At 50.1% G+C, this 24,763-nt stretch overlaps 1 protein-coding gene across 2 annotated transcripts in view; it reads left to right on the top strand.

Annotated features, from left to right (window-relative positions):
- The window catches only part of LOC118207495 (chemokine-like protein TAFA-2), a 146,021-nt gene that overhangs the window by 29,528 nt on the left and 91,730 nt on the right, over positions 1-24,763 (top strand). The window contains exon 1 of one of the 2 annotated variants that reach the window (XM_035381136.1): positions 4,973-5,526. The exons of the other annotated variant lie outside the window; for it this stretch is intronic. The gene's annotated coding sequence lies outside the window, so the exon portion shown is untranslated. Of the gene's footprint in view, positions 1-4,972; positions 5,527-24,763 lie in introns of those variants that run through there. 2 annotated transcript variants of the gene reach the window in all.

The raw sequence follows: 24,763 nt of genomic DNA, 5'->3' as shown, positions 1-24,763 counted from the left end.
TCTTCAAAGGGTTAACAGCTGTTCCTCATCCCGTCGGCCTGTCGGCTAGTGGAGCGCTGCAGGTTTTCAGAGTGCTGCTGGGCCAGCTGGGGGGGGGGGCAGCTAGAGGGGGGCTCACCGCATGCTTGCTAACCGGGACGTGACTCCAGTCCTGATTCATGCTGGACCGCGGAGGTCCAGGCCTGGTAGCGTAGTACAGGGGCTGGGGAGCTGGGCTTGAGCAGGGTAACTTAACCTGAACATCTTCAGTTAAAGGCCCCGCTGTATAAATGGATTGTGTGTAAAAAAACTGTGTAAGCTGCGTAACTCTCTTTGGGTCGGCTTGCTGGCTGAGTCCAATGAGTCGTGCTGGGAAGGGTATAATTGCCCATTATTTTGCTCTGGCAGGACAGGGGATTACAATTTTACTCACACAGCAGCACCTTTCTCTGGTGGCCTGGGTGCCAGCATTCTGCTAACGTTCTGCCAGCGTTCCCTCTGTGTTCTGCCTGCGTTCTGCATGTGTTCTGCCTGCGTTCTGCATGTGTTCTGCCTGTGTTCTGCCAGCGTTCCCTCTGTGTTCTGCCTGCGTTCTGCATGTGTTCTGCCTGCATTCTGCATGTGTTCTGCCAACATTCTGCTTGTGTTCTGCCTGCGTTCTGCATGTGTTCTGCCTGTGTTCTGCATGTGTTCTGCCAACGTTCTGCATGTGTTCTGCCTGCGTTCTGCCTGTGTTCTGCCTGTGTTCTGCTTGTGTTCTGCCTGCGTTCTGCATGTGTTCTGCCAATGTTCTGCCTGTGTTCTGCCTGTGTTCTCCCTGCGTTTCGCCTGCGCCAGGTGCGTATGTGAGACAGTCCACCTGCCTGACAGCTGGACAGCTCAGCTGGTGGGTCCTGATGTTAAAAGTATTTCTAATTTGAGTCCCAACATTAAAAAAAAAACATTTCTAATTTGGGCCCCAACATTAAAAAGCGTAAGAGCCAGTGCTATTGGGAATTCCAAACTGGGGAAAAAGGAAAGGAGAGTGAGGATGAAAACACATTCCTTCAGGAGACAGGGCTTGTGGCGATGCTGAGGCCGTTCTGCGGAGCCCTGGGGCATCGTGGGTAGTGTTCGGTGTATTTACGGCCGGTTCGGCGGTCACGCGCTCCTGGGGGTTTCTGGGCCCAGACGGAGAGGGCGTGGCCCCTGTCCCACACCCGGGCGGGAGCGTTTGAGCGCGTGTCCCGCCGCTGCTCCGGCTGTGATGGGAAAGTCGGGAAGCGTTGAAGCGGTGAAGCGTTGCCACAACGTTCCGCCGACGTTTTCAGGAGGTTTGCAGTACTCACCTACGGTGGGAACCAGCGCAACGGTGTGCCAGTGAGCGCCAACGCCGCGGTGCCGCGGCGATAACTCTGCAACAACGTTCCAGCAACGTTTTATGAATGTTCTGAGTTGAAATACATGATTTTCTGACAGGAAGTAGGGTTCGTTAAATGTTGACCAGGCTTAATTTTGTGCTTAATGCTTTCATTATCCAGTTTGAATAAAATCTTAAAATTATGAAAATGTAAGATTGCATTTTGTATTTGGGTTGGGCTATTTGAATATAGCCTAGCTGTATTTGTGATGTTGTGTTTTGTTGTGATCGGTGAGACTGGGGAAAGGGGTCTGAATGAACTTTATTAATTCGATATAAAATATGCTTCATTCTCTCTTTGTTTTCGAACTTTGGAAAGGCATCTTTGTATAAATAAAAGCAGTCACTTCACTCTACTCTGCCTAGCTATGACTGTCCCCATTGATCTGTAATATTATTATTATTATTATTATTAAGTGAGGAGGAAGATGATTAAGAGGAAGAAGGTAGAATAACATTGCCTTACATAAAATAAAAAACAACTGCAACAAACAGCTGTTGTAACTGCAGTGATTTAAATGAAGCAATAGGGCAGAGTGAATATATTATATGTGATGATGTAAAATTAGACTGAGCCTGCGGTTCATTCTCATTAAAATTGACAGACCTGTTAATTGTGCAAAGCCGTGTAAAACGGGCTCTGAATTATTGTCAAATAAAGATACGCTGTGCGTCTGCCCCTGCTTGTAGGTCACTGGATGGCACTCGTGAAATCTTATGGAGGTAGGAAGTGGGTACCGGCCAATCACAGCGGGGAATTTCATATCATTATACCCAGCAGGGTGCGTTTTTGCTTCAGTAAGCCGACCCAGGAGATCCGGGCGGGGAGGCTGATGGGGAGGTGGGCACGGATCACCGCTCCGTGTTATGAATCGTGTTCCCTCCTCGCTCGTTAGCGCGGGGGACACCTGCACACGCCACGGCGCAGCCAGGGCGCGGAGGGGTCACGCTGTGGGAAGACAGGGGGGCAGCGGGAAGGCTGGGAAGCATGGAGGCTGGGAAACTGAGGGAGACAGGAAAACTGGGAAAAAGGGGGATGCTGGAAACTCAAATGCTGGGAAATGGAGGAATGCTGGGAAATAATGGAATAATGGAATTCTGAGGAATGGGAGAATGCTGGGAAATAGTGTAATGCTGGAAAATGAGGGAATGCTGGGAAATGGGGAATTCTGGGAAATTGAGGAATGCTGGGAAATGGCGGAATGCCGGAAAATGAGGGAATGCTGGGAAATGGGGAATTCTTGGGAATGCTGGGAAATGGGGGAATGCTGGGAAATTGGGTGAAAAGGAAGCCTTCAAATGTAAAAACGAAGGCTTCAAAGAGTGAGTAGTGGAGAATCCCTTGTGTGCGTGAGAGAGAGATGCTGGGCGGGATGGGCGAATCCGTGAGGCCCGAGGAGCGTTTACGCGGCACGGATCCCGCGCTCCGGTTCAGGCTGCAGTGTCTGCAGGGCTTTCTGCCGCCGGTTGAGGCCCTGCAGGTAAGCCGTGGGAACTCTCCAGCCTGTCGCTGACTCTCTGCAGTTTGAGATCTGTCACGCACGGCCAGGTCTCAGTGAATTCAGCTGAGAGTGATGGCCAGGCTGCAGCAGACCCTGCGATTCACTGGCCTTGCCTGTGTGTGCAACCAGTGCAGAGACACTGGCCTTCAGCTGAACAAGTCCATGTGAGGGATTCGGAGGGACACTACCATCATCACCCAACCATCACCCGACGGGGTTTCTGGGACTGAACAGCACTAAAAACCACGCCTGGCACTTGGCCAGTGGATTGATCCACTTCAAAGAAATTATTGGAGGTTTAGTCCATCTCGCGGTCGGGATTAGGGGGTTAGTCCATCTTGCAGTTGTGATTGATGGGTCGGTCGATCAGCTTCATGATTGGCAGGCTGATTTTTACGCTTCCACATTGGCGGACGACTGTCTCTGGCACAAAGGGTAGCCAATGAGCTGTGCAGCGATGCCATTAACAACCAGCAAGACAAATTTTTGCTGTGATTCTTACACTGAGTGCGGTGTAGGTAATGTTGAATGCTTAGCCTCTTACCATTCACGTTCTTCCTAAAATAATAAAAATGCAATTTTAAAAAACTTTTTTCAAGGATGTTCAGTGGCTACATTCCTGAATACATTTGTCGATGGGAAATAGTAACACTCACGAAACTGAGACGTCAGTGTATTAGAGTAGGCCTGCCCTTCAGAAGAGGTGAGCTTATAGCAAAGTCCTATAAAGCCGTAAGGGTTTAACTCCTTAAAAAAGTGCGGAGAACTCCGCATCCACCGGAGAGGCTGATAGGCAGCATTACGAACCGCCGAGCGTATCAAATATCAGACGCTTTCAGCGAAATTACCAGTGCTGGCTAGCGCAATCTCCAGCGCGCGGCGCTTTCTGAGAAATAGACGCTTGCCTCGTTTACTTCCTCCCCTTCGGCCACCTCGTTAACATCTCACCCCTTAAACGGCTAGGTCCAGACCCGGTCCTGGGTGTACTAAATTAATTAGGCCTTTGAAAAACAGCTTTGTAACATTCCCAGGAACTCTAATTGGATTTATCCGGCTTTTTCATTTTCCATGGAGGAAAATTTATGCCGCTCAAAAACACTCAGAGAGAATTTGCTGGAGGCTTTTCCTTGTGATTTATGAGTTTGCGGTGTACAGTTTCCCACTCGTAGAGTGCCTTTATTTAATTGAAAATACAAAATAAATAAATAAATAAATATAAATAAAGCCCCGTGCTTACAGGAAGGCTGTTTGTGCTGTGCTTTTCTCTTGAGTAGGAATGAGATGGATTCTGAGTCGTTTAGGATTGTAAACTGACATCATGCGGTGTTTTCTTTGGCAGAACATCGGGGGGCGGCTGGCTCGAGTATAACAGTCTCATTAAATTCACGCGGGAAAAGCATCTGTTAATGGTTGGTTATGCGTTCCCATTGTGTCACTCCTCCGCTGGGCCCGCGTGCACAGGCTGAAAGGATAGGGTCAAACTGCGTGTTATAGCATGGATGTAAAGTTTTAACCATTTATGTTTTTTCTGTATTAAGATGGACACAATCTGCATGAAAATATTCATATAAATAAGTGACTGAATACGCATTTGAATTTGTAGCACGTTCACTGTAGTGTTCTTGGATATGTTTTTGGAGTCGATTCTGTTTACTTCGAAGTGCTAATTAGTCAATGTGTAATTAAAGATAAATAGGTTTCAAGAATCCACCAAATGTACGTTTTCAGCTTTCTCCACACCATCAAAGTAATGTCCGCTTTGAAGTCTGACAGCGTACACGAAGGGAGAAGATCTCCTATGGAATAACATCCATGCGCTGCTGTTAAATGAATCCATTCTTCAGTATTATGTCACCCAGAAACGTTCAAATGTCAACAGGCTTCAGTTTTAACATTTAAGATATTGATGTATTGCCACTTGCTTACATTACACGTGTCTGCTTGTTAAGTACTGTACAGAATTCGTCTGACACGCACACGTGAATGCACACGATGTAATTTATTTGAAATCATTCAAGCCTTTGGCCGCAAGGTGGCACTAAGTCACTGTGGAGTCCAGAATCCCCCTGAATGCCCCGGAGAACTGAACAGATGCAAGATATTGAACATCTTTGTGGTCCAGAACCTGCCTTTCGTTCCAACCACAGCGCATCGGACCATACAGCATCCCTTCCACGGCATCTCCAGAACCAGACTCAACGGACGAAAGTGGCTTTCAAACGCAGAGAAGAGGAATACAGAGAGGATTGAGATTTTTATTCTCACGCTGGGTATAATTTGTTACACGACATGGTAGTCGCTCGCTGATTACAAGTTTAAAACCTTTTTACGACGACGAAGTACTAAGAGAGAACTGCAGCGGGTAGGAACTTTGCGAGGCCCGTCCTCACTTCTCACCTGTGCGTCCGAAGTGGGAGTTTGGTCGCGCGGAAGAAAAAAGCCGCCGAATTTATTGCAGACTCCTCGGGATTCGAAGGTTGAATATTTTGGTTAATTTAAATTACATTCCGAGTTTCCAGGTGATGTGTGTCGCCGGAGCCTCTTCATGTAAGGGAAATGATACTTCTTGTCGCTTTATTTTCGACAATGGAGCGCTAATAAAAAGGGTATTTTCGTTGGATTAAGCTGCAAACACCGCACCAACAGGTACGTTTTCCAGACTGCCGTAAATTGAGCACCATGTTTTATGGACTTAAGCGTAGCTATACGTTGCAAATCTATGTTGAATGTATGTCTTTGGTATTTGATTTGCCTTCCACTTTAACAAAATGATTAAATTAATTTGAATTCATGCCTAATAACGGCGGCAACAGTCTGTATAAATACTATACTATATATATATATATATATATATATATATATATATATATATATATATATATGTGTGTGTGTGTGTGTGTAGAGTTTAAAATAAAAACTGTACTGTACTGTTTTAATTATCTATCCATCCATTATAGGACCATACCCACCGTTGAGACATGATTTTTTGGGAAACATTTATTTATTTATTTTTATTGGGTACTTCTAATAACTTCGGTATCATGAGTTTATTCGTTTCTATTCGCTATTCGCAAACATTTTAGGGTTGGTTACCAGAAAATAACGAGTTTCCAAAGGCATTGGATAGGCTCAAGAGACTCAAAATTGAGTTTAGTGCGCAGTGGACAGCGCAGCAGTGCTGCTGCACGAGCGCTGGGGATGTCGAATGTATAGCTTACTGTATACGACCGCTGCATGAATCAATAGGGTGCTAGCTAACGGGTTACTCTGCGAAGCCGAACAGGGAGTGCCTTCTCTGATGTTACAACCCCAACGTTCGCGTTAAAAGGCTTATTCTCCACAGAAAAACAGTTAGGACACAGGACAGGGCAGGTAAAATAACACTGTAAACGAGCTCCCGGTGAGAAATATGAGCAGAGATCACCGCTCTGCGTCAGACTAATTTTTTATTTTTAAATTTGGCCCAATAGCCTGTATGGGTAGAGTATATAGGTATATGACACCATTTCATATTCATTGTGAATTTGTTTTTGGGATGTATTTCTTAGTCGCGCAAAATGAATGGTTTGCGACGTTCTTGGTGAAAACAAGCAAACTTGGATTTTCCTTGGTAACATGTCAAATACTCGCCCGTCAGTCCATCATTGGAGTATTCCCCTAACGCTGAAATGGGTCTCCAGTGCATTATGGAATTTATATTTGAATGGCAGCACTGGCTGGGGTAATATTACGTATTTAGATTGTTTACGCGCTGGCAAGAATGCACAATATATGCCCTTTAATCAGAGCGCGAGACCAGAAACTACTGCTGAACGTTACAGTTTCGGCATCTTGTGCGCGCACACTCGCTCACACTCGAGGCTTTATTTATTTATTTATTTATTTATTTATTTATTTATACGTTTATGTGAGCTGTGGTCCACTTGCTTTTATGGTGCATAGACGGATTTTTAAAGTCTGAGCTCCATGAACGGATTTGAAGAGGCTGGTCGGGTGAATGTGCTGCAGCCTGCCGAACCGTTCTGAAAAGGGAGTGGTGTTGAGTGTCCTCGTTTATATTTGCACTTAATGAAAATTGAGTTTTGAACGTATGCATCCACTATAATCCAGCTAAACACAGTGGGAAGTGAAAAAATTTAAATCAATGGTTACAAAGCACAGAATCTCATGCGAGATCTGTGGTAAAATCTCCAGTTCTGATTTAGTGTCTATACTTAAAGATTTAACACAGTAGATGTAGCTCCAGAAATACTGGAGGGGAAAAATGGTTGGACTCTATAACTGTTAATCATGCTATAACAGTTTGCTACCACAGTTTATAATGGTCTGACATACATTTGAAGTCCTCGTCGTTCTCAAATGCTCATTTTCATTTAGAAAAAAGCATATTTTGAAACGACACTTACTATCCTAACTGCACACGGTGTCAAGCAAATGGCATTTCGTTTTTATTTGTGTAAACGCAGGCACTTTTGAAGGGGCAGAGCCTGTGCATTGTGATTAGGAATGAGCACAGAGACGCTGTGAAACGGTTTCTTGGATGTGGGGTAGTCTCAGGGGAGAGGGGACCGCAGTGTTACCCTGTAGAGACTCTCCACGAACGCTAACGGCCCTGTCCGCAGGTATGACATCATGTCCATGAAGACAGGAGCTGTGCATATGCATCTGCAGATTTGGATGGGGGGGGAGGGGGGGTGTTGGGGCAGGGTGACATCAACGGCACTAATTTGAGTCCATATTTTCTCATACGGTATTTAGGCCTGTGTCATTATTTTCCATTCAACTTCGTTGTATTAAAAAAAAAAAATTATGACGCACAGCCTTATATATTAAAAAGCCTGCAGACTCCTGTGTGTGTGTGTGAGGTGAGTGTGTGTGTGTGTGTGTGTGTGTGTGTGTGTGAGGTGAGTGTGGCTGTGTGTGTGTGTGTGTGGGCTTTATAATTCCAAATTGCGGGTGGGGTGGCATGCGTTCTAATCACAAATTACTATTGATTGCACACTTGTTTTGCTAAATGTCTGTAAGTAATCTAAGTTTGACTGTTACTTCAAGTGGCCTGATTCTAATTTTGCTAATGCATTTGGGGGGGGTGGTGGCTCTAATTAGGTTAATCATGGGGAAAACCAATGCGGCTGCAATGTTAAATTGTGAAAAATAACTTGATTACGAGCTTCATTTCCTCCAGATTTGAGTTTTTTTATTTTATTTCTGGAGTGTTTGGAAGCGTGGGGGGTGGGAGCGCGCGCGTGTAGCTAACGCGGTTCAGCGGCTATCCGCGCCGCGGCGCTTCCTCCACCGGGACGGCTCTTCCATCTCTCTGTGGCGAGCGGCGGCCGGCGCTCCGTCGCGGCGGCTCTCTGGCGAATGCGGCGGGTGGCCGGAGGCGCGGAGGGGCGGAGGCGCGGAGGGCGCTGATTTCGTTCGGGGGCGTGAATAGTAGGCCGCGTTTAGGGAGAGTCGCTGCTCTGCCGTCGTGACGACGGGGCCCTTCCTTACCGCGTCTCCTTTTCTCTCTCTCTCTCTCTCTCTCTCTCTCTCTCTCTCTCTCTCTCTCTCTCTCTCACTCTTCCCTCCGTCGTTCATCCGCCTCGCATTGCACGCCGCGGCGGTCGGCTTTTTATTTCTTTTTTTAATTTTTCGCAGTTAGCGCTATCGTGGCTTTCCGGCCTGACGAGTGGCGGCGCGGTGATGACCTCACGGTCGCCACAGCGCGGCCGCACGATCCCGCGGTGATCGATGGGAGTCTCCCGGGAGAGCGGGCGGACGGCTGTAGCTCTCCGTCCTCTCGCGGGCCTGACAACTGACCTATTATGTTGTTATATGGATGGCCGGCGGCGGCGGCGGCCCTCCCAGCCGCCTGTACACCCCCCCCCCCCCCACGCGCTGAGGGTTTTACTGCCACCCCGCCGTTATTTGTGGGCCCCGCCGGTGGCCGGGGGTGAGGGCCGGACTGGGATCGCTTCGGCGCGCGAGCCGCGTCCGTCCGCCGCCGCCGCGCCTCTCCTTCCAGCACGTTCCGCCAGCCCGGGGGCGTGGCCTGCAGTCGGGGAGGGGAAGCCGGGGTTAATCCCGCCGTCCGCCAACGGCGGCGCACACTCACGCCGCGCGATCGATACAGAGAGACGTGTTAACACTGTTTAAACCAACAATCATCTTCTTTTCTTTTTTAGATAAAGGCCGCAGATTTTCTCATTTTCCTCACGAAACATTTCTTGCCTTTGTCCCTCCCAGCGCACAGCGTTTATGTCCTGTGTTTCGGGTCGTTAGTGTCTTATAAATACCTTCGCCGCACGCCAGGAACGCTGGAGAAAAATGGGGCCCGTTCAGAAACGCTCTCTAAGCGCAACTCCCGTGAAAGTTCACGCGTTTGGGGATGGGTGGAGCTTCAGCACGCAGCTCGGCTAATCCTATGCAAATGTTATGCAGCACGATGAGTTCCTCTACGCAAGCTTTTGGGTCAAATGCAGATGCGTTGAAGCTAATTTATGTATGTTCTGCTTTTCTTTCAACATACCGAGAAGCAAATTCTTTTTGACTGAAAATGAGTCCTTCTTTAAGTGTAATGCTGTCTCTGCTGTCGGGGGTGTGTCGTATGCAGTTTGGAAAATGAAAATGATTTAGCAGTCAGGAAAATGGCACATTTGGCTGACTTATTATTTCTGCCTTGTTATTCGCCATTCCTAATCCTCCCAATATGCAGTGAAATGTGGCTTTATGTTGTTGAAATATGTACAGTGAACACAATGTTCTCAGAGATCCATTGGTCATGGAGAAAGAAGTGCATATATAAGGAATTCTGGCCTGTTTGTTTTTCCAAATAAGACCTGTTATGAAGCGAGCGAGAAGCAGTCCCTCTACCCACAGCATCACAGATTTAGAGGCTTTGGGCCTGTGCTGCCGAGCCTGAACACCCCACCCTCGTCCTCCAACACCGCCCTCCTCCTCCACCTCCTGCTTCTCCTCCTCCTCCTCCTCCTCCTCCCCCTCCTGTTCCTCCTCCTGTGTCTGTGGTTTCGGGTAATTGCTTTGAAAGCGGCTCGCCCGGGGATTTCCACTTTCCGCGTTCTGCTCGGCCTTGGCGCTGGTTTCTCTTCCTAATGCCCAGGCCACCTCCCTGGCCAGCTTTCCCCAGCCTCCCCCCCCCCCCCCACCCCGCAGACAGACCAGAGAGCTGACAACCCCCCCCATCACCCTCCCCCCCCCCCCCCCCCCGACTCCTCACTGTCATCCGCCCTCATTAGACAAGATGAAGCACCTCCATGCTGTGACCTCCTCAGTGGGGTGGGGACACTGTCTTCTGGGCCCCCCTAAACCCCCCCCCCACCCCCCCCACAATAAAAGACACCTCTACAATTAATGGGGAGTGATCTGGAGAGAGGACCTCTGCGTTGGTGAGGAGGAAGACGGCGTGAGGATGGATGGCTCTCACCTGTCTCACTCACCTGTCCTCTCCCGTACTCTCTGGACTCAGCAGAGTGGGGGGGAGGGAGGGAGGGGGCGGGGGGGGGGGGGGGGGGGGGGGGGGGGGGCAGGGGGTTTGCTTTTATTTCCGTTTTAAAAGAAGCAGAAGCTGGCGGGGGGCAGAGCGTGGAGCTTGGCACGTGGCTCCTTCACTGTCTCCAATTAACATTTTTGATTGTTTGATTGTTTGACTTGGCATAGGTTAGGTCAGAGAGTATGAGCTGGACTTAATGTGTTCATGGCTATGAATAACTGTTACAAAATGAGTATTGCACCTTATTGTACCTTACTGTACCTGTGTTTTGTAGTTGTTCCAATGACCTTCGGTATGCACTTACTGTACGTCGCTTTAGTTAAACGTGTCTGCCAAATGATTGTAATGTAATGTAATAAAGCCACATCAGTTACGGAAGTGGCAGATGTGGAAAGGGAATCCGCAGGTCGATCTTTTATACGTCACGTCTTTCCGAAAAAAAATACTTCTGCAAAGGATGCACTCGTGTTTCCTTCCTCAAGCATCCTCCGGGAGTCTCCTAGCTCCTCCAAGGGGCATTTAAAGGGTTGGAAGGTCCATGAAGATGACGGACCCTCTGAAACCCGGGACCTCAAACCCTCGCAGGTCGGACTCTGCCGAACCCGGGACCTCAACCCTTGCAGGTTGGACTCTGCGAAACCCGGGACCTCGGCATCGGGGGTTGTGTTGTTCGGATAAAGGTCCTGGTCGTTAAGGTCAGAGGGCATTCCCACACTGAAGGCGGTTCACGGGGGCCCATTAGACCTGCCTGTCTGACCTGTCAGCAGCGGGACGCCTTTGAGAGGCCAACGCAGTACGCTGCTTCCTCCTCGGTGAACTTCTCCCGCTAAATTGGCTGGTCTTTATTCGCCTTACCCACCTTCCTGAGCTTCATGGGCCTGCGATGTGACCGTGGGACGGGTCTGGCCTGGACCGATACCGGCACAGCGTAGGCTGACCGCCCATCCACCAGCGGCCAGGCAGGGACAGGGGCGTTAACGTTCCCGTTAAGAGGCCCAGTGTTGGGCTGGTGAGGGTGTGGTCGTCACATCATCTCTGGACTCACATTCGACTCGCTGCTTTTTGGAGTCCCTGCCGTGATAAGGTACTAGCTTAAGGACCAGAAATCAAACGTGCCGTGATCGTCTTACTGGTTCGGTGTCACTGCGACTCTAAGATCCTTCCAGGTATTGTATGGCAGGAGAGTCTTGTTCAGCTATATTTCAACTCTCAACAGGTGGCTGAAAGCCTAATGCGATTCACAGATAGGAACTGTCACACATCTGAAATTCATTGTTATGGCAGTGACCTGGGTTAAGGCGGAATTAGTTCTTAGACTTTAGATTTAGGCAAAGCAGCTGTTTTTGTTCTTCAGAAACAGTTTGCCTGATTCAGTAAATTGCTAAAGTGATCCTACAATACGTGTTTGGGGGAGGGGGGAATAAAAAAGAAACCCAACAGTACCGAGAGAAGGCGGATGTTAAAGGCGGCGTCTGGTCGCGGGGGCTGTCGGCGTGTCTCGTACACGCGCGCCCTACGGCGCTGAGGCAGCGGCGGGACCGTGATTGTTCGACCGCCGTTCGGGTTCCGTTTACAAATCTGAACCCGGAGGACACGGAATATCAGCGGCGGGTGGAAGGGCCCGAGCGGCAGCCGTCCGTGCAGCGGACACGTCGCGCTTTAGCGGACACCGGAGGCCGAGCCAGCGGCTGATATTTCAGACGCTCCCGCGCGGCGGCGGGCAGCGCCCGAGAGGGAGCTCGCGTTTCAGCGCACGGGGACGGGAGCGGCGTCGGGGCGAACCTACAGCGCCGCTCTCGCGAAACGACGACTTCTTCCGGGTTTCACACGGCCTTCGGGCCGCGCCTCGCCCCTCGGGCCCCGCCTCGCCCCTCGGGCGCCCCGGCCGAAGCGTTTCGGGAGCCCGCCGCTGAGACAGACGCGCTGCTTTACCGCCGCGTTTCTTTGTTGTTGTTGTTGTTGTCTTGCTGGGTGGAAGATTAAGTCTGTCCTCACAACAGTGGGTGGGGGAACTGACGGGGGGGGTGGGGGTATGGGGGGGGCGGTGGGGGGGTGGCGTGATGGAGACTGGCCTTCAGCCATACCTGGAGAAGACCTTGTGAAGTAGGTGCGTGCAGCGGGGCTGGCAGGGGAAGCCGGTGCACAGGGTTCAGCCATGCGCTGTTTATGGAGCCACGGGCAGAGGAACAGGCAGCTCAACTCCATTACCAGGGAGGGGAGGGGGGGGAGAGGAGGGGAGAAATACAAGGTGTTTCATTTTCAAGTGATGTGTGGAGAAGTGAATGACAATGACGATGTGTGCGTGCGTGTGTGTGTGTGTGTGCGTGCGTGTGTGCGTGTGTGTGCGTGTGTGCTTGTGTCTGTGTGTGTGTGTGCTTGTGTCTGTGTGTGTGCGTGCGTGTGTCTGTGTCTGTGTGTGTGTGCTTGTGTCTGTGTGTGTGTGTGCTTGTGTCTGTGTGTGTGCGCGTGCGTGTGTCTGTGTGTGTCTGTGTGTGTGCGTGTGTGTGTGCATGTGTGTGCGCGTGCGTGTGCGTGCATGTGTCTGTGTGTGTGCGTGTGCGCGTGCGTGCGTGTGTGTCTGTGTGTGTGCGTGTGTGTGTCTGTGTGTGTGCGTGCGTGTGTCTGTGTGTGTGCGTGTGCGTGCGTGTGTGTGCGTGTGTCTGTGTGTGTGTGTGCGTGTGTGTGTGCATGTGTGCGCGTGCGTGCGTGTGTCTGTGTGTGTACATGTCTTTCTGGTTGTGCGTGGTATGAGTGAGGCGTGTGCTTTGTGAGTGCACGTGTTGGTCTTTTCCCTGAGTGCAGAGTATATGCTGTATATATGTGGTGTGCTGTGGTGTGTGATTGAGAGCAGTTCTATAGAGAGAGCCCTGTCTGTTCTGCCTGGACACATTCTTACAAAGCCGGTGAGCTGGAGCATCACTGCATGACCGTGGCTGCGGAATCGTGTTTATACTGAAATAGGATTACCCTCTTCCCCACAGCCTTCGTGCAAATGAAATATATTACCATGATAATGCAACACGCACGTCAATATACCGGCAAACGTACGTGCGATTGCCTCATTTGCGCTATGTAAAATACTGCGGTGTATTTCTAAAAGATGCACCGCGGTGAAATATTTATCGCTATCGGTCGTGTGCGTTTGCGACGTATTGCAGTAAATTCCGCTTTCATGAGGGATTATCGAGTGACACCTCACCCGAGTCACCGGCTGTAATCTGGGTACGCGGACAAAAGGCGTCCGTTTAATCTGCCGAACTGCCGCGTGATCTGTTTTTAGATCCGAAGGAAACGTTCGGGTGCTCCGCGCTCTTGTTTCTGGCCCGTCTGATTAATTTCGGCGTGCGCAAGCCTCGTACGGTCGGGTAAAAGACATTACCTGCGGGTACTTAGCAGACCCTCTTTCCCAGAGCGGTTCTCACGCACAATATTTTTTTTTTACATCTAATCCATTTTTTACTTCTGGATATTTTTACTGGAGCAATTCCCGTTAAGCACTCCGCTCAAGGGTGCCACGGCAGCGCAGCAGCTAGGGATCGAACCTGCAACCTCTGAATTATGAGCACAGTTCTCTCGACATTACACCGCGCTGCTGCTACCGGCCAGCAAATCAAAGGAAAAGAATCTAATTTAATGACTGAACAGTAAAAGAAAAAATATCCGGTGTTAGAGTGGGTGGAAAATGCTGATTATTTAGGTGTTCGTGTCAAACCAACAACAAATACAGCTTTTAGCTATTTTCCTTACAGCAGCCCTGGGCATCGCTGTGTATGCTGGTTGTTGTTACAGCCAATCTGTTGCTCAATAAAGGTTGTTGAACAAGGGTGTTAAAGATCTTTCATCATTTATTCCTTAAACTTATTGACACACTGCAGGATTGGCTCATTATTATTTGCTCTGAATTTGAATTCTTCACTTTCTACCAAGTGGTTAGTTTTAGTGGTCATGTGTCCACACTTTCACAAATTAGAAGCCTATTGATTCATCTTTAATTTGATAGGTTCATTTTTTAGACCTGTTTTCATGTAATCATTTGCATATAGCACAAATAAGCATAATGTAAATATGGGCTTTTTTTTCTTCCTGGCATGCGTAGCTGTTTCTGACGTAGTGTGGCTTAAGAGGGTAAATAATCCCTCAGAACATGAAAATCGTAATTAAGAAAAATGAACAGCTTGTTAAAATTCTGGGATTGCAGTTGTGGTTGGAATGAAATCCAGCATACACAGGGGGGCCCCAGGACCTGGTTTCAGAAGCACTGCTTTAGAGAATTGGAAAATAATGAAACTATGGCGAAACAAAATACATTATCAAGATATTCCAAAGCTTAAATCTGCAGGGGACAATACATAAATTATTGCAACATATTGCAATGTATCACTCTGCTCCAAAATATGCCTTATTATATTTTCAAAAAAGCCCACATATGCAATACATTGTAGTATGTGGCTTTCCCTTAAGGGGGGGTGTGACCTTGTCTTGCATTAGCCACACTGTTGCGTGAAGAGGCTCGGCCTGAGAGTGGGCGGGGTTTCCCTGCGCATAATTAAAATCCGAGCCCTGCCGTTGGGTGGTTTGCGGACGACTGGGCTGGGGTCACGACGGAAGGGGGAAGTGTCCTACTTTAATTTCACGGGAGATTTGGTCTCAGCTGTCCCGTGCCTGTCCAGCCCCGGCTTTAGATCCTGATTAAGCGGCCTGGTCCGTGCCTAATTACAGGAGTGGAGCTCTCGTGTTGTCGTTGGGTCCGGTCCGAGCTGACAGAGCGAGAAATAGGTCTTGGCACGAGGTGTGGCGTGTCCAAACGGCTGGGCGGCTGGCTGCTCAAACGGCAGCACACAGAGTCTGTCTCTGAGTGGAGAAGGGCCCTGAGTGGAGAAGGGCTCTGAGTGGAGAAGGGCTCTGAGTGGAGAAGGACTCTGTGTGGAGAAGGACTCTGTGTGGAGAAAGGCCCTGTGTGGAGAAGGGCTCTGAGTGGAGAAGGGCTCTGTGTGGAGAAGGGCTCTGTGTGGAGAAGGTCTCTGAGTGGAGAAGGGCTCTGAGTGGAGAAGGGCTCTGAGTGGAGAAGGGCTCTGTGTGGAGAAGGTCTCTGAGTGGAGAAGGGCTCTGAGTGGAGAAGGGCTCTGTGTGGAGAAGGTCTCTGAGTGGAGAAGGGCTCTGAGTGGAGAAGGGCTCTGTGTGGAGAAGGACTCTGTGTGGAGAAGGACTCTGTGTGGAGAAGGACTCTGTGTGGAGAAGGGCTCTGTGTGGAAAAGGGCTCTGTGTGGAGACAGACTCTGTGTGGAGAAGGACTCTTGTGGAGAAGGACTCTGTGTGGAGACAGACTCTGTGGAGAAGGACTCTGTGTGGAGAAGGGCTCTGTGTGGAGAAGGACTCTGTGTGGAGAAGGCTCTGAGTGGAGAAGGACTCTGTGTGGAGATGGAGTCTGTGTGGAGAAGGGCCCTGAGTGGAGAAGGGCTCTGAGTGGAGAAGGACTCTGTGTGGAGAAGGGCTCTGAGTGGAGAAGGACTCTGAGTGGAGAAGGGCTCTGTGTGGAGAAGGGCTCTGTGTGGAGAAGGACTCTGTGTGGAGGAGGGCTCTGTGTGGAAAAGGGCTCTGTGTGGAGACAGACTCTGTGGAGAAGGACTCTGTGTGGAGACAGACTCTGTGGAGAAGGGCTCTGTGTGGAAAAGGGCTCTGTGTGGAGAAGGACTCTGTGTGGAGACAGACTCTGTGGAGAAGGACTCTGTGTGGAGACAGACTCCATGTGGAGAAGGACTCTTGTGGAGACAGACTCTGTGGAGAAGGACTCTGTGTGGAGACGGACTCTGTGGAGAAGGACTCTGTGTGGAGAGACTCCATGTGGAGATGGACTCTGTGTGGAGAAGGACTCTTTGTGGTGAAGGACTCTGTGTGGAAAAGGGCTCTGTGTGGAGAAGGACTCTGTGTGGAGACAGACTCTGTGGAGAAGGACTCTGTGTGGAGAAGGGCTCTGTGTGGAAAAGGGCTCTGTGTGGAGAAGGACTCTGTGTGGAGAAGGGCTCTGTGTGGAAAAGGGCTCTGTGTGGAGAAGGACTCTGTGTGGAGACAGACTCTGTGGAGAAGGACTCTGTGTGGAGACAGACTCCATGTGGAGAAGGACTCTTGTGGAGAAGGACTCTGTGTGGAGACAGACTCTGTGGAGAAGGACTCTGTGTGGAGACATACTCTGTGGAGAAGGACTCTGTGTGGAGACGGACTCTGTGGAGAAGGACTCTGTGTGGAGAGACTCCATGTGGAGATGGACTCTGTGTGGAGAAGGACTCTGTGTGGAGACAGACTCTGTGGAGAAGGACTCTGTGTGGAGAAGGGCTCTGTGTGGAAAAGGGCTCTGTGTGGAGAAGGACTCTGTGTGGAGAAGGGCTCTGTGTGGAAAAGGGCTCTGTGTGGAGAAGGACTCTGTGTGGAGACAGACTCTGTGGAGAAGGACTCTGTGTGGAGACAGACTCCATGTGGAGAAGGACTCTTGTGGAGAAGGACTCTGTGTGGAGACAGACTCTGTGGAGAAGGACTCTGTGTGGAGACATACTCTGTGGAGAAGGACTCTGTGTGGAGACGGACTCTGTGGAGAAGGACTCTGTGTGGAGAGACTCCATGTGGAGATGGACTCTGTGTGGAGAAGGACTCTTTGTGGTGAAGGACTCTGTGGTGAAGGACTCTGTGTGGAGATGGTCTCCATAGGACGTGCACCTTTCGGGCCCCACCTTCCATACGGCGTCCCGTTTCAGACTGATGTGCACAGCTGTGGACGAGCAGCCTTTAGGGAGTTTAGTACTGCAGGGCCTGGCACTGCTGTGAATGTTTCTGTGACATATCGGCCTCTCCAGGCTACCGTACACACTGCCTGTTTTATAAAAGAGCTCCGTGTGTGTGTGTGTGTGTGTGTGTGTGAACTGGGCTGTGTGGAGCTGGGCTGAACTGGGCTATGTGGAGCTGGGCTCCAGGCTCACTGCAGTGCAGTGCGGTTGGCGGGAGTGGTTAGCAGGCTCACTGCAGTGCGGTTGGCGGGAGTGGTTAGCAGGCTCACTGCAGTGCAGTGCGGTTGGCGGGAGCGGTTGGCGCTGGAGCCGCTGAGCGGGATGGCTGCCGGGCTGCTCCCCGCCACGCTGCGGCAGAACCGGCGCGGAGCCGCGGGGGTGCGTTCGTTACCGCGGCCGAGCCGCAATTGAAGAAGGTCACCGGCCGTCATGAGAGGCATCGCCCCGGAAACGGAGGGGCGGTCCTCTGCCCTCCCCCTCATTGCCCCCCCGGACCCCTGGCATTCCCCTTTCCCCCCAGTGCACAGGAGGAGTGTGGCCACCCTGCAGCCCGCAGCTTTGCTGGAGAGAGCGGGCGCCCTTTGGTGTTCACAGGGCGTAAGAAGAGGCCAGCGCCCTGGCAGAGCTTCTGAATACGTTATGCAGCAAGAGCACTACCAGCAGCCTCAGCTCGCCCTCCGTCTCACTCTCTCTCTCTCTGTCTCTCTCCCTCCCTCCGTCTCACTCTCTCTCTCTGTCTCTCTCCCTCCCTCTGTCTCTCTCTCACTCTCTCTCTCTGTCTCTCTCCCTCCCTCCGTCTCACTCTCTATCTCTGTCTCTCTCCCTCCCTCTGTCTCTCTGTCACGCTCTCTCTCTGTCTCTCTCCCTCCCTCTGTCTCTCTCTCTGTCTTTCTGTCTCTCTCTGTCCATCTCTCTGTCTCTCTCGTTGTCTGTCTATCTCCCTCCCTCTCTCTGTCTCTCTCTATCCCTCCCTCTCCCGACCTCTCTTTTCCTCTCCATTTTGTTTTCTCTGGAATTTGGGCATATCCACACACCCTCAATGCATTTAAAAAAATATTTTTTTCTCGTCTTTTCCAGAGTCTTATTTTCTCTGGTGATATGGGATACTGTACTTCAGCTTTCCGGAATGTCCGGACATTCAAAAGGCTGTAAAATTAAGGTTTAAGGGAGGCCTGTACTCAGACCCTCATTTTAGGTTCAGGGAACAATTCTTTCTTTCGTTTTCACATGCAGTTAGTTTCTCTACAGTTCTGTTCTTCTTTCTTTCTTTTTTGTGTTTATTCTCAAGCTCCACCTTATTGCTGTAATCATTGTGTTGCAGTTTGGTTTGAAATTTGCAATTCGAGAGCTGAAATAGTGCCTGTGATACTGTACTAGAAAGGCTTGTTATTCTTTGTTGGTAGAAAGGGGAAAACAAAAGCAACCCATAATTATACGTGAAGGGATAAAACGCAGTAATTAGGCCATTAATTGTATGTTTTCTCATCTGTTTGACGGAGAGGGACGGCTGACTGATTCGGGTTGAGGGCCGTGACTCTCCTTTCTCAAACGTTTCAGTTCCCAGCTGCTCCCTCAGGTTCAAACCTTCCTGTGACGTGACGTGTTTGATGTGATGGATCTGATGCGATGAATCAAATCCTGACGATGACATCTGTGTTCCTGTGATGTCACAAGTCAGGTGAAACACACCAGTATCTTTACTCATCACATGTCCTGTCGGGCCTATCGGAGAACACCACACCCCTTAGTGGGCGTGGCTGAGTCAGTCCTTATCTCACACAGCCACCTCATTAAAAGAAAATAAAAAAGAAGTACACAGGATTGATTTATCGTATTTGTTCGCTCCTGGCACTGATCGAGCTGACGGCTCATAACTCAATCCGGAGCGATAACTTCCAGGAGATTTCAATAAATCTATTCATTGGTTCCGAGTGTGTGTGCACAGTTTATCAGCTTTTAAATATTGACACCTCTTGTAATAAGGCTACGGTCTTTCCCTCAGTGCAGATGCAATATTTCATGGCTGTAATCTTCATAAATGCTCATGAAATCACCTTTATGACTCTTGAATGACTGGACTGATGTGTTAGAGAATGACACTGTGTCAACACTGACAAGAGGAGTACGAAAGTCAACATCTGATTACGTTCTCAGGGAAATTTAAAATGAGATGTTCAGTTCTGCTTATGTCTTCCGAACGTGAAATAGTTTAATCTTTAATAGCAGTAAAGAATGACACTGCAATGCTATGCAGAAGTATGCTGTGCTCGCTACGAATGTAAATGTAGGCTTACATAATTTATATCAAATATTATATAAGTATTCATTGCTTGAATTGCCGTTGTGTTAAATTCATCTGGTGTTTTTATTTTTGCTTATAAAAGGATCTATACAAGTAAATTTGAAGACGTTTTTGATATGATACCCCAAAATTTGCAGTGGTACAATCTCCCCACATTATTTTGAATAATATTGACTTTGTAGGTCTTGTTCAGCCATGTTCCTTTATGTCATGACTGGTTGTTTTATTGACCCGGTCCGTGCAAGAAATTTCCCTCTGGTATAAAAAAAGATTGCCTTGACTTTCCACAGGCAACTCCCTTCAAGCACAAATTCGGTATCATAATAGTTTTTGTCATCATAATTTTTAACATGAGAAGCAGCTGAGAACATGACACACAGCGTAACATAATGGACACCAGTTCCCAACGAGGGGAACGCTGAAGAAAGAAAAAACCGACTGGCTCGGTATGTTTGAGGTCACCGTCAGGTTTACGGTTGTCCTGGTTCACGGTTGTCCTGGTTTACGGTTGTCCTGGTTCACGGTTGTCGCGGTTCACGGTTGTCCTGGTTCATGTACGCGGTTTGACTGGAAGTGGTGACGGGCCTTCTTGTGGGCTTGCTGGCTTAAGCTCAGATGGTGTGTGAGCTTGTGGCAACTCATCTGCCACAAGCTCACACACCAGCTGAGCCCCCCCCCAAGAGCAGGGGCTCCACAGAGGCTCCTCCTTCCTGCTGAACACCCCCCCCCCCCGGCCCCTCCCTGCCCGCTGTCCTCCAGGCCCTTTGATCGAATGTCTGTCTGTTTTTTTCTCTTTCCCCCACAAACCTTGGATGGCTGGTTTTGACATACGGTCACATTCTGTAATCCAGGGTGGAATGAGACAAGCGGGGAGAGAGAGGTGTTCCCTTTTCGGTCCAGATGGCCCAGATGTTTTTGCCATACCCAGTCCAGAGGCGAGCCATTGTGCAGTCGAATCTCCACCTGCAGTCCAGGCTGAGATATACTGTAGTGTGCCCTGTCATGCAGCAGAAGTGTCCCCACGCCCACTAAGGGGTGTGGTGTTCTCCGATTGGCCCGACAGGACATGTGATGAGTAAGGCTATTGGCGCATTTCACCTGACTTGTGACATCACAGGAACACAGATCTCATCGTCAGGATTTGGTTCATCGCATCAGATCCATCACATCAAACACATCACGTCACAGGAAGGTTTGAGCCTGAGGGAGCAGCTGGGAACTGAAACGTTTGCTGTATGTGCTGTCTGTGTCGGCTCCTACATGGAAGGATTTCTGTCGTAGGCCCGAGCTGGCCTGCAGTTGGGCCAGATAGCTTGCCTTATTAACCGACCTGCAGATTAGACCTGTTTTAGGCCAGATTTGGGCCGTTTGCATCTAGATCTTGCCAAGAATCGGCCAGCTGGTGCCAGTACTTTGCCAGAGTCGTGCGCTATATGGGTCTGGCCATTACTGTGTGCTCATGGCACTGTAAAAATGTTTTTATTTCTTAAATTTTTTTTTTAACCTTTTACCAACCAATAGGCAGTCCTGAGATGTGGAGTCTTGCTCATGAGGGTAACTTAATGTACACAGAAAACGAAATAACAGACATCAGTGATACTATATGAACATGCCAAGAGTTGCGTGCTTCCGACAATGTTGCATTTGTTCGGTTTTAAATGTACTCTAGCAGTGTGCATTTCACTCTTTATGAGTGTGAGAGTGATCAAATGCGCCATATCGAGCTCTGTTGGAATGAAAGGAATGGTAGAGCGTTTCACTGTGGAGCCTGCTCGGAGTCTGGCTCAGTAAAAAGCCTGTCAGTTGAGCGCCGTTTAGTTCTGCGTTCAGAAGCACTGACACGGCGTTCCTTACCGCACACAGAAGCACTGACACGGCGTTCCTTACCGGGCACGGAAGCACTGACACGGCGTTCCTTACCGCACAAGGAAGCACGTTCCTTACCGCGCACGGAAGCACTGACACACTGTTCCTTACCGCACACAGAAGCACTGACACGCCGTTCCTTACCGCACACAGAAGCACTGACACGCCGTCCCTTACCGCACACAGAAGCACTGACACGCCGTTCCTTACCGCACACAGAAGCACTGACACGCCATTCCTTACCGCGCACGGAAGCACTGACACGCCGTTCCTTACCGCACACAGAAGCACTGACACGCCGTCCCTTACCACGCACAGAAGCACTGACACGCCGTTCCTTACCGCACACAGAAGCACTGACACGCCGTAACTTACCGCGCACACAAGCACTGACACGCCGTTCCTTACTGTGCACAGAAGCACTGACACGCCGTTCCTTACCGCACACAGAAGCACTGACACACCGTTCCTTACCGCACACAGAAGCACTGACACGCCGTCCCTTACCGCACACAGAAGCACTGACACGCCGTTCCTTAACGCGCACAGAAGCACTGACACGCCGTCCCTTACCGCACACAGAAGCACTGACACGCCATTTCTTACTGCGCACAGAAGCACTGACACGCAGTTCCTTACCGCAGACAGAAGCACTGACACGCAGTTCCTTACCGCGCACGGAAGCACTGACACGCCATTCCTTACCGCGCACAGAAGCACTGACACGCCATTCCTTACCGCGCACGGAAGCACTGACACACCATTCCTTACCGCGCACAGAAGCTCGCTCCTCCTGGAAGACATTCCGGTGCCGCGCGACTCCTGCTACTCTCTGACAAGCGCCAAAATTTAATCCTGTGTAATCGCTCAAGGATTACAGGACACTCTTTAGGAGTGTAAACTCATACTTAGCCTGTTTGCAAACACTTTCAGTGGAACCTTGTTTGTACTTTTTGATGTCATTTTGTTACTGTACTTTCTTTTTTGCTGCACTTTTAAAAATGTTTCCCACACCTACTGTGTATGATTATAATACTCTACCAAGGTTTTAAGCATCGGTTTCCAGTCTTGTCCGAAAATGGCTAATGCGGGTGCCAGTTTCTGTTTTAGCCCAAGACGTTGACAAGTAGAATCGGGTGTCTTAGTGTAGGGCTAAAACTAAAACCTGCACCCACACAGGCCCTTTTGGGATATGATTGGACCCCCCAGGTTTAAAGGCTCCCACCCCCCAGATCAATAGCTAGAGTAATCAGTCAGTGAGACTGGCTTTCCCGCCCAAACAAACCGCCATCATGTGCTGCAAACTCATAGATTTGGTACAGGGTTCCAAGCGGGGGCCTTGAAGTAACACGTTACCCAGCGAACGCCACCGACCGCCATCGCAGCCGCCCGTCAGCCCGACGGGATTCTGCACATCGGCACTGCGGCGGCCCGCTAGCGGCAGAGCCGCTCGCCAGCCGCTTCACCTGCTCCTGATAGCTGGGCCTCGTCGGGCCTCAGCCGACCGCCAGCAGAGTGATGTTGCGTCCCTGTGCGCGCTGACAGCTGTGTCCACAGGGGGGCGCTGTTGTGTCCCCATGCGCTCTCACAGCTGTGTCCACAGGGGGGCGCTGTTGTGTCCCCATGCGCTCTCACAGCTGTGTCCACAGGGAAGCGCTGTTGTGTCCCGTGCGCTCTGACAGCTGTGTCCACAGAGGGGCGATGTCGTGTCCCCGTGCGCTCTGACAGCTGTGTCCACAGGGGGGCGATGTCCTGTCCCCGTGCGCGGTGCTGGTGCTATCACAGCTGTGTCCACAGGGGGGCGCTGTTGTGTTTCCCGTGCTCTCTCACAGCTGTGTCCACAGGGGGGCGCTGTCGTGTCCCCGTGCGCTCTCACAGCCATGTCCACAGCGGGGCGCTGCTGGGTAAAGCCCATTCGCTGGCTGGGTCGGTTTCGGGGGAGGCTAACACCCTTAGACTTCCTAAAGCAGCGCTTGGCCTCAGTTCAAAGTCTATAAAAGCTGAAACGAATGAAAACCATTTGCAATAATTATTGTAGCGTGTTCCAGTCAGTATTGATGTCATGGGGAGCAGACATTTTCTCAGAGTTTTAACCTGGAAATAACCCACTGGGGGGACCCAAACCCAGCGTTACTCAAGGCTTTTCCGCGGCACACTAGGGCTGGGTACCCAGGAGACACTCGCTGGACTGCAGCTAGCAGCCGAACCATCGATCCATCGATGAGGAGGGTCACAGATTACAAGCAGACACAGTAATCACAGACAGTGTCTATTTGTCCCTTCAAATTCGATCAGTTAAAAAATAAAAGATGTGTGCGGCAATCATTTTCTTTATATGTAATGACAAACGATGCATTTACAGTGGACCTCAATACTCGTGTGTGTTTTCTTTTAGTGTTTGTAACAGTATTGAGTATTTCCACCAAATTTTAAATGGTTTGGATTGATCAGCGATCTGCTTGGCTGTTGGTGAGTATTGAGCAATTTGACCAACCGGTAAGAACAGTGATTTGGATGGTTAGAGGTTTGTTTTAGCGTTGGTCTGAACTGGGTAATCAGTGTTCATTATTGCGTTGTCCTTACAGCTCTTGCACCATTGCTGGTACGGAATACAAACACAGACGGGACCCTTGTGTTAGCTGGGCTGTGTGCTGAACGGGAGACGCCAAACGGAATTGGATTTCTTCTGTATGTTTTTATGTGCATATATCAGACCACTAAAGCGTGTGCGCTCAGCGCTAACGGACTATAATTAGCTGCATTATGGAGATATTTTAAGGGCAATCCATTGGGCTGCGTGTCTTGAACGACCCGCACGCGCGGTTCCTCGTTCATTTTAACTTTTCGAACGGGCAGCTGAATTATTAATGCCCCCCCCTCCCCCCCCCCCCCCGATAACGGGCAGAGAGTGTGTGGGCGGAGCCCCGGGCTCCCGTCTCATTAATTAATGCCGCCGGTCCTGGCTGAGAGCTTAATGCGTTTTCTCTTACTCGTGTCCTCCATTTTACCTCAAATTTCCGCTCAAAACACTCAAAAAAGGAATCCCCCCCCCCCCCCCCCCCCCAAGACAAGCGGCAGCTCGGACTCGGGAAAGGACGCTGCGTCAGAGGATCGCTCGACGGGATTGTAAAGTGCGTTTTCGCGGGGCCTCTGGAGAGGGAGAGGCTGCTTTTAAAAGGTCTGGGTGGAGGGGTGTGAGGGAAAAGGACAAGACAGCTTTTTTCTGCGTTTATATTTTTCCACCACAGGGTCCTCCTCCCCATCCACCATTCCGCAGTCAGACTCCAATCCCATTTTGCCACGTCTCCCCATTTTTGTTTAAAAGATGTTTGATATATGGGACCGCTAGGCCCAAAGACCAAAGAGACTAAGCTGTATATAGGTAACAGTTAAATTGAAGTTTCCGTGGAATGTGCCGGAGCCAATGGAAAGATTCCCTGTACA

The sequence above is a fragment of the Anguilla anguilla genome, chromosome 11 (genome assembly GCF_013347855.1).
Source record: "Anguilla anguilla isolate fAngAng1 chromosome 11, fAngAng1.pri, whole genome shotgun sequence".
In the NCBI taxonomy this organism is placed as follows: domain Eukaryota; kingdom Metazoa; phylum Chordata; class Actinopteri; order Anguilliformes; family Anguillidae; genus Anguilla; species Anguilla anguilla.
This window is presented reverse-complemented; position numbering and strand designations above follow the sequence as displayed.